The sequence below is a fragment of the Chiloscyllium plagiosum genome, chromosome 29 (genome assembly GCF_004010195.1).
Source record: "Chiloscyllium plagiosum isolate BGI_BamShark_2017 chromosome 29, ASM401019v2, whole genome shotgun sequence".
NCBI classification, from domain to species: Eukaryota; Metazoa; Chordata; class Chondrichthyes; order Orectolobiformes; family Hemiscylliidae; genus Chiloscyllium; species Chiloscyllium plagiosum.
In genome coordinates this window covers 47671539-47684050 of record NC_057738.1, presented here as the reverse complement: position 1 = coordinate 47684050, position 12512 = coordinate 47671539, and the positions used below count along the sequence as shown (strand labels likewise).

The 12512-nt window shown below is 40.8% G+C and overlaps 1 protein-coding gene across 3 annotated transcripts in view; it reads left to right on the top strand.

Moving 5' to 3' along the window:
* LOC122564565 (brain acid soluble protein 1-like) overlaps positions 1 to 12512 on the top strand; it is a 99038-nt gene that overhangs the window by 53536 nt on the left and 32990 nt on the right. Inside the window, exon 1 of one of the 3 annotated variants that reach the window (XM_043719653.1) lies at positions 12179 to 12350. The exons of the other annotated variants lie outside the window; for them this stretch is intronic. The gene's annotated coding sequence lies outside the window, so the exon portion shown is untranslated. Of the gene's footprint in view, positions 1 to 12178; positions 12351 to 12512 lie in introns of those variants that run through there. 3 annotated transcript variants of the gene reach the window in all.

The following is a 12512-nucleotide window of genomic DNA, read 5'->3' as shown; positions in this document are numbered from 1 at the left end:
CCCAGGTACCAACCCACGCTTCAAGTTCACCTACCTTATTTTGTATACTTTTTGCATTGAAGTATACACACTTCAAACCAGTTTCCTGTTTACAGGCACCCTCCTTTGTGATTGATGCCATTTTCCTAACCTCCCTACACTCCAGGTCCTGCACTCTAAATCTATAGTCTGGGTTCCCATGTCCCTGCAGAGTTAGTTTAAACCCCCCCCCACGAGCACTAGCAAACCTCCCACCAAGGATACTGGTGCCCCTCAGGTTCAGGTGCAGACCATCCTGTTTATAGAGGTCCCACCTTCCCCAGAAAGAACCCCAGTTATCCAAATACTGGAATCCCTCCCTCCTGCACCATCCCTGTAGCCACGCATTTAACTGTTCTCTCTCCCTATTCCTCGACTCTCTATCACGTGGCACGGGTAACAAACCAGAGACAACAATGCTGTTCGTTCTAACCTCATCATGATGTGATGGATACCCACATCATGTGAGCAAATAAGAAAAAAAAAACTATCTGCCAGGTTTTTGCCCAGTCACAGCCTGTCTCATCTATCTGCAATTTCTTTGTCTTCTTCAGAAATACTTTTATCTTTGTGTTGTCAGCAAATTTAACCATTATGTCTTCACTCTCCTCTTAGGTGTCATTGATGTAGATTATGAAAAGCTGAGGCTCCGGCACTGGCCCTGATAGAATTACACCTGGGGCTCTGGCAGTTCTGTATAATGTTTTGTAAGGTCTGACAGGGGTGCCCAGGATCAAATAGAACAAGGGAACAGATTAACGCAATATATTAGTTAAAGGATAGTTGGATGGGCACTTGATATATATATTATGGGCACCAAGTAATCAGGAATGTTTGATCGTATCGTGTGTGAGTTGAGATAAAACTCTGACTTGAAAAATATTTGCCTGGAACCTAACTAACCAGGATTTAATCTCTGATATTTGACACCATAAGTGCCAGGGATCTGGGTTGGTTCTTCCTCGGCCTTTTGTGGAACCACGTGAATGACGTTTGTTAAGGAGAGGTAATGGTGTCATGCGAATATGACTGGACTAGTATTCCAGCACACCAGGCTAATGTTCTGGGGATATGCATTCAAATCCACAGGAAATGGTGACATTTTGAATCAGTAAAAAAAACTAGCATAAAATGGTGATCAAGTAACAATTTTTCATTGTCATAAAAGCCCATCTAGTTCACTAATGTCCTTTAGAGATGGAAATCTACCATCATTGCATGGTCTAGCCTATCTGTAACTCCAGATCCACAGCAATGTGGTCAGTTCTTAAATGTCCTCTGGGCAATTAGGAATAGGCAATAAATAATAATTGAGCTAATGACGCCCACATCATGTGATTAAAAAAAGTCCAGCACACTCAACCTTGAAGGAGGGAAGTAATAACAAGAACATTACACCTCAATCTCAGGCAGTCTTGTGCTGTGGTAGTTTAGCACTCCAGTATAAATGCTTCAATCATCTGGCTTGTCCTACTCATCCAAGCTGATACCTCTTTATCAAGCAAACTGGTATTGGTCAATAAGGTAGTTTTTAAATTGTCTTAAAAGGAGAAATGAAAGGCAGAGAGGTGAGCAGGTTTACAGAGAGTATTCCAGATCTTACAGCTTGGCATCAGAACACCTTGCCATCAACCATTTTTTAGAATAGAATCCCTACAGTGTGGAAACAGGCCGTTTGGCCCAGCAAGTCCACACTGATCCACCGAAGAGTAACCCACCCAGACTCACTACCCTAATACTCTACATTTACCTTTAACCAATGCACCCAAACTACACATCCTTGAACACCATGGACAATTTAGCATGGCCAACCACCTAATCTGCACATCTTTGGATTGTGGGAGGAAATCGGAACACCTGGAGGAAACCCACGCAGACATGGGGAGAATGTCTGTGTGGAGTTTGCACAGTCACCCAGGCTGGAATCAACCATCTTTTGGGGTAGAAGTGACCTGTACAAGAAGGGCGGTTTCACCTAAATTGGAAGGGGACTAATATACTGACAGGGAAATTTGCGAGAGCTGCTCGGGAGGATTTAATCTAGTAAGGTGAGTGGGGTGGGACCCAGGGAGACAGTGAGGAAAGAGATCAATCTGAGACTGGTACCATTGAGAACAGAAGCGAGTCAAAAAGTCAGGGCAAGCAGGGACAAGGTAGGACAAATAAATTAAACTGCATTTATTTCAACACAAGGGGTATAACAGGGAAGGCAGATGAACTCAGGGCATGGCTAAGAACATGGGACTGGGATATCATAGCAATTACAGAAACATGGCTCAGGGATGGGCAGGACTGGCAGTTTAATGTTCCAGGATACAAATGCTACAGGATGGATAGAAAGGGAGGCAAGAGTGGAGGGAGAGTAGCACTTTTGATAAGGGATAGCATTACAGCTGTGCTGAGGGAGGATATTCCCTGAAATACATCCAGGGAATTTTTTGGGTGGAACTGAGAAATAAGAAATGGATGATCACCTTATTGGGATTGTATTATAGACCCCCTAATAGTCAGAGGGAAATTTGAGAAACAAAATTGTTAGGAGATCTCAGTTATCTGTAAGAATAATAGGGTGGTTATGGTATAGACTGGGACTGCCATAGTGTTAAAGGTTTAGATGGAGAGGAATATGTTAAGTGTGTACAAGACAAGTTTCTGATACAGTATGTGGATGTACCTACTAGAGAAGGTGCAAAACCTGACCTACTCTTGGGAAATAAGGCAGGGCAGGTGACTGAGATATCAGTGGGGAAGCACTTTGGGGCCAGCGATCATATTCTATTAGATTTAAAATAGTGATGGAAAAGGATAGACCAGATCTAAAAGTTAAAGTTCTAAATTGGAGAAAGGCCCATTTTGACGGTATTTAGGGCAAGAACTTTCGTAAGCTGATTGGGCGCAGATGTTCGAAGGTAAAGGGACGACTGGAAACTGGGAAGCCTTCAGAAATTAGATGACAAGAATCCAGAGAAAGTATATTCCTGTCAGGGTGAAAAGAAAGGCTGGTAGGTACAGGGAATGCTGGATTACTGAAGAAATTGAGTGTTTGGTTAAGAAAAAGAAAGAAGCATATGTAAGGTATAGACAGGACAGATTGAGTGAACCCTTAGAAGAGTATAAAGGAAGTAGGAGTATATCTAAGAGGGAAATCAGGAGGGCAAGAAGGGGACATGGGATAGCTTTGGTAAATAGAATTTTGGAGAATCCAAAAGGTTTTTACAAATGCATTAAGGACAAAAAGGTAACTTGGGAGAGAATAGGGCCCCTCAAAGGTCAGCAAGGTGGCCTTTGTGTGGAGCCACAGAAAATGGGGGGGATACTAAATGAGTATTTTGTATCAGTATTTACTGTGAAAAAGGATATGGAAGTTATAGACTGTAGGGAAATAGATGATGACATCTTGGAAAATGTCCAGATTACAGAGGAGGAAATGCTGGGTACCTTGAAATGGGTAAAGGTGAATAAATCCCCAGGACCTGATCAGGTGTACCCGAGAACTCTGTGGGAAGCTAGAGAAGTGATTGCTGGGCCTCTTGCTGAGATATTTGTATCATCGATAGTCACAGGTGAGGTGCCGGAAGACTGAAGGTTGGCAAACGTGGTGCCACTGTTTAAGAAGGGTGGTAAGGACAAGCCAGTGAACCTGACGTTGTTGGTGGGCAAGTTGTTGGAGGGAATCCTGAGGGACAAGATGTACATGTATTTGGAAAGGCAAGGACTAATTAGGGATAGTCAACATTACTTTGTGCATGGGAAATCATGTCTCACAAACTTGATTGAGTTTTTTGAAGAAGTAACAAAGAGGATTGATGAGGGCAGAGCGGTGGATGTGATCTATATGGACTTCAGTAAGGCGTTCAACAAGGTTCCCCATGGGAGACTGATTAGCAAGGTTAGATCTCATGGAATACAGGGAGAACTAGCCATGTGGATACAGACCTGGATCAAAGGTAGAAGAGAGAAGGTAGTGGTGGAGGGTTGTTTTTCAGACTGGAAGCCTATGACCAGTGGAGTGGCACAAGAATCGGTGCTGCGTCCTCTTATTTTTTGTCATTTCCATAAATGATTTGGATGCGAGCATAAGAGGTACAGTTAGCAAGGTTGCAGATGACACCAAAATTAGAGGTGTAGTGGACAGCGAAGAGGATTACCTCAGATTACAACAGGATCTTGACCAGATGGGCCAATGGGCTAAGAAGTGACAGATGGAGTTTAATTCAGATAAATGCGAGGTTCTGCATTTTGGGAAAACAAATCTTAGCAGGACTTATACACTTAATGGTAAGGTCCTAGGGAATGTTGCTGAACAAAGAGACCTTGCAGTGCAGGTTCATAGTTCCTTGAAAGTGGAGTCGTAGGTAGATAGGATAGTGAAGAAGGCGTTTGGTATGCTCTCTTTTATTGGTCAGAGTATTGAGTGCAGGAGTTGGGAGGTCATGTTGCGGGTATACATGACATTGGTTAGGCCACTGTTGGAATATTGCGTGCAATTCTGGTCTCCTTCCTATCGGAAAGATGTTGTGAATCTTGAAAGAGTTCAGAAAAGATTTACAAGAATGTTGCCAGGGTTGGAGGATTTGTGGTTTTGGAAGAGGCTGAACAGGATGGGGCTGTTTTCCCTGGAGCATTGGAGGCTGAGGGATGACCTTATAGAGGTTTATAAAATTAGGAGGGGCATGGATAGGGTAATAGGCAAAGTCTTTTCCCTGGCGTCAGGGAGTCCAGAACTAGAGGGCATAGGTTTAGGGTGAGAGGGGCAAGATATAAAAGAGACCTAAGGGGCAACGTTTTCACATGGAGGGTGGTATGTGTATGGAATGAGCTGCCAGAGGAAGTGGTGGAAGCTGGTACAATTGCAACATTTAAGAGGCATTTGGATGGGTATATGAATAGGAAGGGTTTGGAGGGATATAGGCCTCCAAATAGGATATAGATTTGGAGGGTGCTGGCAGGTGGGACTAGATTGGGTTGGGCTATCTGGTCAGTATGGACGGGTTGGACTGAAGGGTCTGTTTCCATGCTATACATCTCTATGACTCTATGTCCCTAGCACAGTGAGACAGTAATGCTAACCACTGACCCACTGTGCCATCCCAATTTTGAAGAGATTAGAATCAAGAATTCCAAAGAGGGCAGAAATGGGGATGTGCAGTGGTTATGAGGCTGGAGGAGTTTCAAAGACTGGTGAGACGAGAACTTGGGTGGCTTTCAAGATTAGTTTAAAATTGAGGCATTTTTTGATTAAAAGTGAGTGTCGATCACTGAGCTCAGGGGTCGCATTGAGTCATGGTGTGGGCAACAGAGTTTCCATTTGAAATGCTAATAAAGGCTTGCATGGGGGTTTCAGATATACCAAGCCAGAGGTGAAATCTGGTAGAAGCAGAAATAGAAATGAAATAGAAAAAAATTGTAAATCAATGCTCAGTTGAGAGTCAAAGAGGCTACCAAGTTTAAGTTGTCTGTTTGAGTTTCAGTCAATGGCTATAGGTTGCAAAAGGAATAGACTCTGAAATCAAGTATTTGATTTGATACTTGTCATGTTTTGTTGTTCGATAATTAGTAGCAAATAAAAATAGTTTTATTATTTATACCAAAAAGTGAATTATACTGAAAGTGGGAATTGGTCAGTGCTAAAGAAATGTTATCATCTTTCGTTATTTAGATATTTGAGCTGTGTTTATGGCAATTTTTCTTGATATTATTTGGCAATGATACAGAGCTTCAGCTCCATCTTTGTCCTAGCAAACAATTTAAGTTGTGAGAGATTTTGAAATGGAAGACCAGATTGGAAAGCAATCTAATTGAGCTTTTAAAAGGAATCCTGGTCTTTATAATGGCTTCAAAAAAGCAAACCATTGACTTTAGTGCTGTCTAACTCTATTTGGTTTAACATGACACATTATTAATGAAAATGTTTTGATACTTTCACATAAACAATAACATTCTGTGAGAGATTATAAACAAGGAAATGAGAGAGTTCTTTGAAGAGAAAGAAAATCTGCAAGGCTGGGGAGCATTTGTTATTATCTGCTACCTGGAGGGCTTAAAGCCTGTGCTGGTTAAGTCTAGAACAATTTACCAATCTCACTGCAGAATGAGGATGTGGTTATAAAATGGCAGTACATTATTCATATCATTTCCCTTGCACAGACTAAGCAGAGAAACTTGCAGAATTGCAAAATGATTCCCTTTAAATGCAGCAATTACCAAACAATATTTCATTTTTGAAGCATTTATTGTAGAAAGAATGAGAATCAATTTGATTTGAAAAATAAGTCAAATCATAATTAGTACAAAGATCAACGCTGCAGATGGAACTGTCCTTAAAACAGATGTCAATCCCATGCGTGTTTACACTGCCCATTTCACCTGTATGAAACAAATTTCAATCACAGTTTCTCCAAACTTAGATCTTCCTGATGAGAATTCCAATCCATTTCCTTCAAAGAACTGACCAATCCACTGCAGGGGGCAGTCATCTTCTAAACAGGGTACCACTCATTGCAATCTCATGTACAATTGAACCTCTTTCTGGAACTTTCTTAATTCTCAGATCCTATTATTCATGTTAATCCTTTGGTACTAGCTAAACTTCCTTTATCTTTGAAAGGTATTAACAAGTCTAGGCACTGAATCACTTAGGAAAGTGAAAAAAAAACACCAGTCCCCAAGTTTCCTCCTTGCTGACCATCTTTCCTCTCAACATATCAACCATTTGGCTTCCATATTTTGAAATTTTACCCTGTTGGATCTACTTCCAGGTCAAGGTTCAACAGGACAAATATTTCCTGTTATTCAAAAATGATAATTGACCCTGCCACAAATGATAGGGAGTCATAAAGGTATTTTTCAAACATTTTAAAAATAATTACGGAATTTAAAACACTAAATTATTTCTTTTTATATAGTTGCCGCTTTGGGGTCAAAGTCCTTCACTCAACTGATATTAATTGGAGTCAAATACCATGACAATTTGTTGTGGTTCTGTTCGCCGAGCTGGAAATTTTTGTTGCAAACGTTTCGTCCCCTGTCTAGGTGACATCCTCAGTGCTTGGGAGTCTCCTGTGAAGCGCTTCTGTGGTGTTTCCTCCAGCATTTATAGTGGCCTGTCCCTGCCGCTTCCGGTTGTCAGTTTCAGCTGTCCGCTGTAGTGGCCGGTATATTGGGTCCATGACAATTTGTATTTATGTAGTGTCTTTCATGAAGTAAAACATCCCAAGGTACTCATCAGGAGCATTATGAAAAACAAAGTACTTTTTTCTGTGGCATGTAATTGTTCCCACCCATCATTGATGAAAATATTTGATGGTGCTTCCATCCAGGATCTGTGAGCTGCCCTGCACCAGTTCAATACCAGGAGCAGTGTTTGTCACTTTAAGTCAAGAATTTCATCCCTCCCTTGGGAAGAACTCCAGCTTTAGAGATCTACTTGCCAGTCAGATGGTCAGTAGCTCTGTGGTCCCAGCAGCATTAATCAGGAACAGCATAGTTGACTGACAGTCCTGGCAAAGAACCTGGACTCAGAGAAAAGTCTACAGTGTCACTGGTTGGGACCAGGCTGACAAGGCTTGAATGCAAAGTCGCAATCTGGAATGAGAGGCCAATGGGGACGGTAAAGATGAAATTATAACCTTGGGTAGTGTAGGAGGGCACCTCTGATGGGCCCAGAGAACACACCCTACAAAGGAGATCACACCCCATATCCAGCTTGCCCCACTTCAATCCACACAGCTGATGCTGAAGAGCTTTCCTCAATTGGTAAAGCACTAATTGACATCTGAAGAAGCTGATAAATGCATTTTACTGGGCAATAAGGGCCACAATATTTCCAAGAGTAGGCAGCCAGCTTGCTAATCTCCTGACTCTGTAGCATTTCTGATTGGGTGGCCATCCCACTACCTACCCAAACCAATGAAATTTGTGAGTCATTCACTGTCAAAGCTGATGGTGACAGGGTGTAAAATTCAGCCACTAACAGCAAAGCAAGTTAGGGGATATTAGGGCAGTCAACATAACCTTTATAAAAACATTTTCGAGGGGGAAAGAAAGGTCGAAAAATTTAGAGAGATGGTCAGTAGTGTGAGTAGTTGCAGATAGTTTGATAGGGACAAAGAGAGATAGTTGACCTTTATCAGAGTTACAGAGTTCGATCTTACTATTCTGAGTTTCAGAGTTCTAACTTTGGTGGTAGAGGTCTACATTCCCTCTAATTGTTCCTGCTGCTCTGGAACCAGAAGTCAGTGCCAGTTGGGTTGTGTGTACTGTGGCAGACCCCGTAAGTGGCTGTACAGCTAAGTGGGATCATTGTTTGTGGTCTTGTGGTTAGGATTTGGCACATTCCCCACCGTGGACCAGGTTCAGTTCCTGGTCATGGAATAAATGTTCATTCTCATGTCCAAAAATTGTTTGATAAGGTACCAGATATTAAGTTGCTTAATATAATAAGAGCTTGCGGTGCTCAGGGTAGTTCTTTAGCATGACAGAGATTTGGCTGACTCATAGAAGACAGAGAGTTGTGATGAAGGAAGTCATTTTCAGTGTGGCAACCTCTAACCAGTTGAGTGCTACAGGGATCAGTGCTGGGGCCACAATGATTTATTATATAGTTAAATAACTTGAATGATGAACAATAAATTTTCTGTAGTTGACAGTGTGGTGCTGGAAAAGCACAGCAGATCAGGCAGCATCCAAGGAACAGAAGAATCAGATGTTGTCTTACCTGCTGTGCTTTTCCAGCACCACACTCTTGACTCAGATCTCCAGCATTTGCAGTCCTCACTTTCCCCTCATGAATGGACTATATAGTCAAATTTGTGGATGATACAAAAATAGGTGGGAGGCAAGTGGTGAGGATAACACAAACATTCTGCAGAAGAATGTGGTTATGTTAAGCAAATGGACAAAATCTTGGTGAATGGAATATGATTGGGAAAATATGAAGTTATACACTTTGACATGAAGAATAAAGGAGCTAGATATTATTTAAATAGATAAAGATCGCAGGAAGCTACAGAACAGATGTGTTTGGGACTCCTGTATAAATTCAGTAGGTAATAAAGAAGGCAAATGGACTGTTGACTTTAATTTAAAAAAGTAATATAAAAATAGGGAGGTCTTCATAAAACTGTACATCAACTGAAATACTGAGAGTAATTTTGGTCCCCTTATCCAAAGAAAAATGTACTAGTTGTGGAAGTAGTCAAGAGAAAGTTCACGAGGCTGATCCTGGGTATGGAGGAACTGTCTTATGAGAAGACGTTGAGTTGGTTGGGCCTTAACTTATTGGAGAAAGTGAGGACTGCAGATGCTGGAGATCAGAGCCAGAAATTGTGGCATTGGAAAAGCATAGCAGGTCAGGCAGCATCCGAGGAGCAGGAGAATCAATGTTTAGGGCTTATACTATGCCTGAAACATCGACTCTCCTGCTCCTCGGATGCTGCCTGATCTGCTGTGTTTTTCCAGTGCCACACTTTTTGAGTTTGTACTTATTGGAGTTTAGAATAATGAGGTGTCCTTGTTGAAACATAAGATTCTTAGGAGTTTAACAAGTTAGAATGCAGAGAATTTGATTTCCCTTGTGGTAGAATCTCGGACCAAAGGGCACAATGTGGGGTTGTTCATTTAACACAGAGATAAGGAAATTTCTTCTCTCAAGAGGGTGGTAAATCTGCAGAATTCTTGACCACAGCTGTTGATACTGGGTTACTAAGTATATTACAGGCTGAGGTTGATTGACAGATTTTTAGTCAATAAAGGAGAAAATGGAGCTAAGAATTATCTGATATGACTAATATGACTTCTTCAGACCCATTTCAGGTTTGAATTTTTTTCTCTCTCCACAAATGCTGCCAGACCTGCAGAGTTGTTCTGTTTTTATTTCAGATTTCCAACATCCACAGGATTTTGCTTTTATTTGAGGATTATCAGATTAGCCACGATCTCATTGAGTGGCAGAGCAGACTTGATGGGCTGAACAGCCTACTCCTGCTCTTGGTCTTATGGATTTTTCATCAACCTGGATATGCTCATGACAGGACTTCAGGTACAATGTCACAAGAACTAGTCCCTGAGATTACATCCAATTCGATAGAGAAACCAGGTTGAAGAGGCAACATTTCCTGTGATTATGATGGCGATGCAAACATCAGTGATTGGGATATAAGGGAGACTAATGTAATGAAACGGACTTGAGGATGAAGGTGCCTCAAGATGTTTGAGCTCCCTTAGTCGCAGCAATTCTCAAGAGAAATCATGGCAATAGCACCTGTGCTACCTGCATCATGCTTGTGTGAGTTACCTTGTGAAGTTCAAGCTGCTGGGCATACCAACTGCACATTTACCTCCATGATCTCAATGGTCTTAATTGGCTTCTTGTGACTGTCAGATACTGTTTACTATTGTGAATCTGTTTCTGGTAAAAGCATAAGGAGGCAAGAGTACAAACCAACCTGATACATTTAGTTTACAAATCCCAGGCTTTTCCTCAACTCCAGAGCCACCTTGAAAGGGTGGGAAGATTCTGCATTTATGTAATTTATAAGAACTGTGCCATGGCCAGTAACCTGATTGAAAAGATCCAAAAATGATATTCTAGGAAAGACGGGCAGAAATTTCAGGCATGACAACATGTTGAGGATGTTTGGAGAGGGAAGAGAAGTTAAAGCTGGGAATGGTACAAAAAGGCAAACGTTCAAACTTTGAAGTGATGGCAGTAAACAGATGATTTCAACAGTTAGAAAGTATGTAGCGATATGATAGGAGGAGTCCTGCAATATTCAGGAGGGTACAGGACTCAATGGATTATAAATTATTTAGAGTGATATTGTTTCAACAACCTTGGTGTAATGAAAGTTTGCAGCTTGTGTATTGACTATATTAGTTTAAATTCCTTAATAATTCTTTTTACTGTAACATACAATGGATTGCATCTGACATCTGCAGAGTTCTCTATTTTGTTTGTGATTGGAAGAGTGTGTCTTTTAGTGATGTCTCAAACCATTTCACCTATAGTGGATTATTTTCAAATACAGTGATTTTAGTTATTAAGCAGATTTGTTTACAGAAACCTACAGGGGCCAATGACATAGAAGACAATATAATCTACCTTTCATCGTATTGTTGACAATTAACTTAAATATTGAGAGCAATTACTGGCCTTCTTCAAATAGTGGTATAGAACATTTTAAAGGCTAACAGAACATTGGTTTAATAATTGGACTCCCTCAATATAGTACAGGAATGTTATTTTAATAATAACAAGTTCCCAATTCAGAGGTTACTACCTGACCCAAGGTGTATTTTCTATAATGCAAGTTCTTCATTGTACTGTCTGAATACATGCACAAATCAAATGCTACTTCTGAATGGTTGCACAATTTACTTTGCATATTTTTCCAAGTAGAGATCATTGGCAAGGACCTTTCATAATACCAACTATTACCAAGTCATAAAGACTCTGAATGCTCCATTAAAATTATTGGACCATTTTAACGACTTTTGTCTGAACCTATAAAAGATGGCCTGGTAATGAATGGCTGCCTTCCTGTGGTAGACATTTTAAATAACTGACAGGATGTGTTCAGTTCTACTTTGCTGATAATGTGAAATGACATTTGCAAAATTCTTGTACTTCCGTAATCTGCAGTATGCTGGGCAAGGCTATTCCAGTACTTTTATTCTAATACTGTTTATCTTGAGGTAAAACCCTACTGTGCTGAAGAAGTGAAAACAACATTAATGGTGACAGGTGAGAGCTGCACCAAAAGTTTCTACTAAGAAGTTTGGTAAAACAGCTCAGGAGATGTTTGAAAATAAACTTAATTGTTGGGTCCATCACCATGCTAAAGTAGAAGTTGAATATATGTTAGGCTTCAATGCAACCTCACTGGGCGAGAGCAGAGGGAGATACCACTGGTTTTGACAGCCACTTTGGTTTAAAATATTCTGTTATTGCAACATGTGCAGAGTCTTTGGTAACGTACATCTGAACGTTACATATGTTTAGCAGATTAGATTATGAATTCCACCCTGTGTGATGTTTGCAAACGTCACATATATAAATAGACAGCTGGGTGCTTCTTTCTACAAAGATTCTGTGTGCAACTGTGGCAGGATGTGGGTGCTGACACAATTCCTTTTAGTAGTTAATCACATGAGCTGAAGCAGTGTTGCAGGATTGTGTGTAAGATTGTGGTTGCACTAGGCTTGACTCTGGGGTGTTCTCCGTGGAGTCCTGTTAACAGAAATCTTGAAATTGCTCGTCTCTCATTGCCTGTGGTGGAATTGCATCTACATCCCAAAGATTGTGGCATTTTCTAAATCTGATTGTGTTCAGGGTAAGCAGTTGGCTTCTAAGCTCTGTCTTTAAGAAATCAATTTGATGTGACTGTTGTCTTATGTTTATTAATATCGTAAGTCTGCCAAATGGAAAAATATCATTTTTGGCAATGTTGTGATAAACTCGTGGTGTTAGATTTTGAATATTTCTCAAATAATAT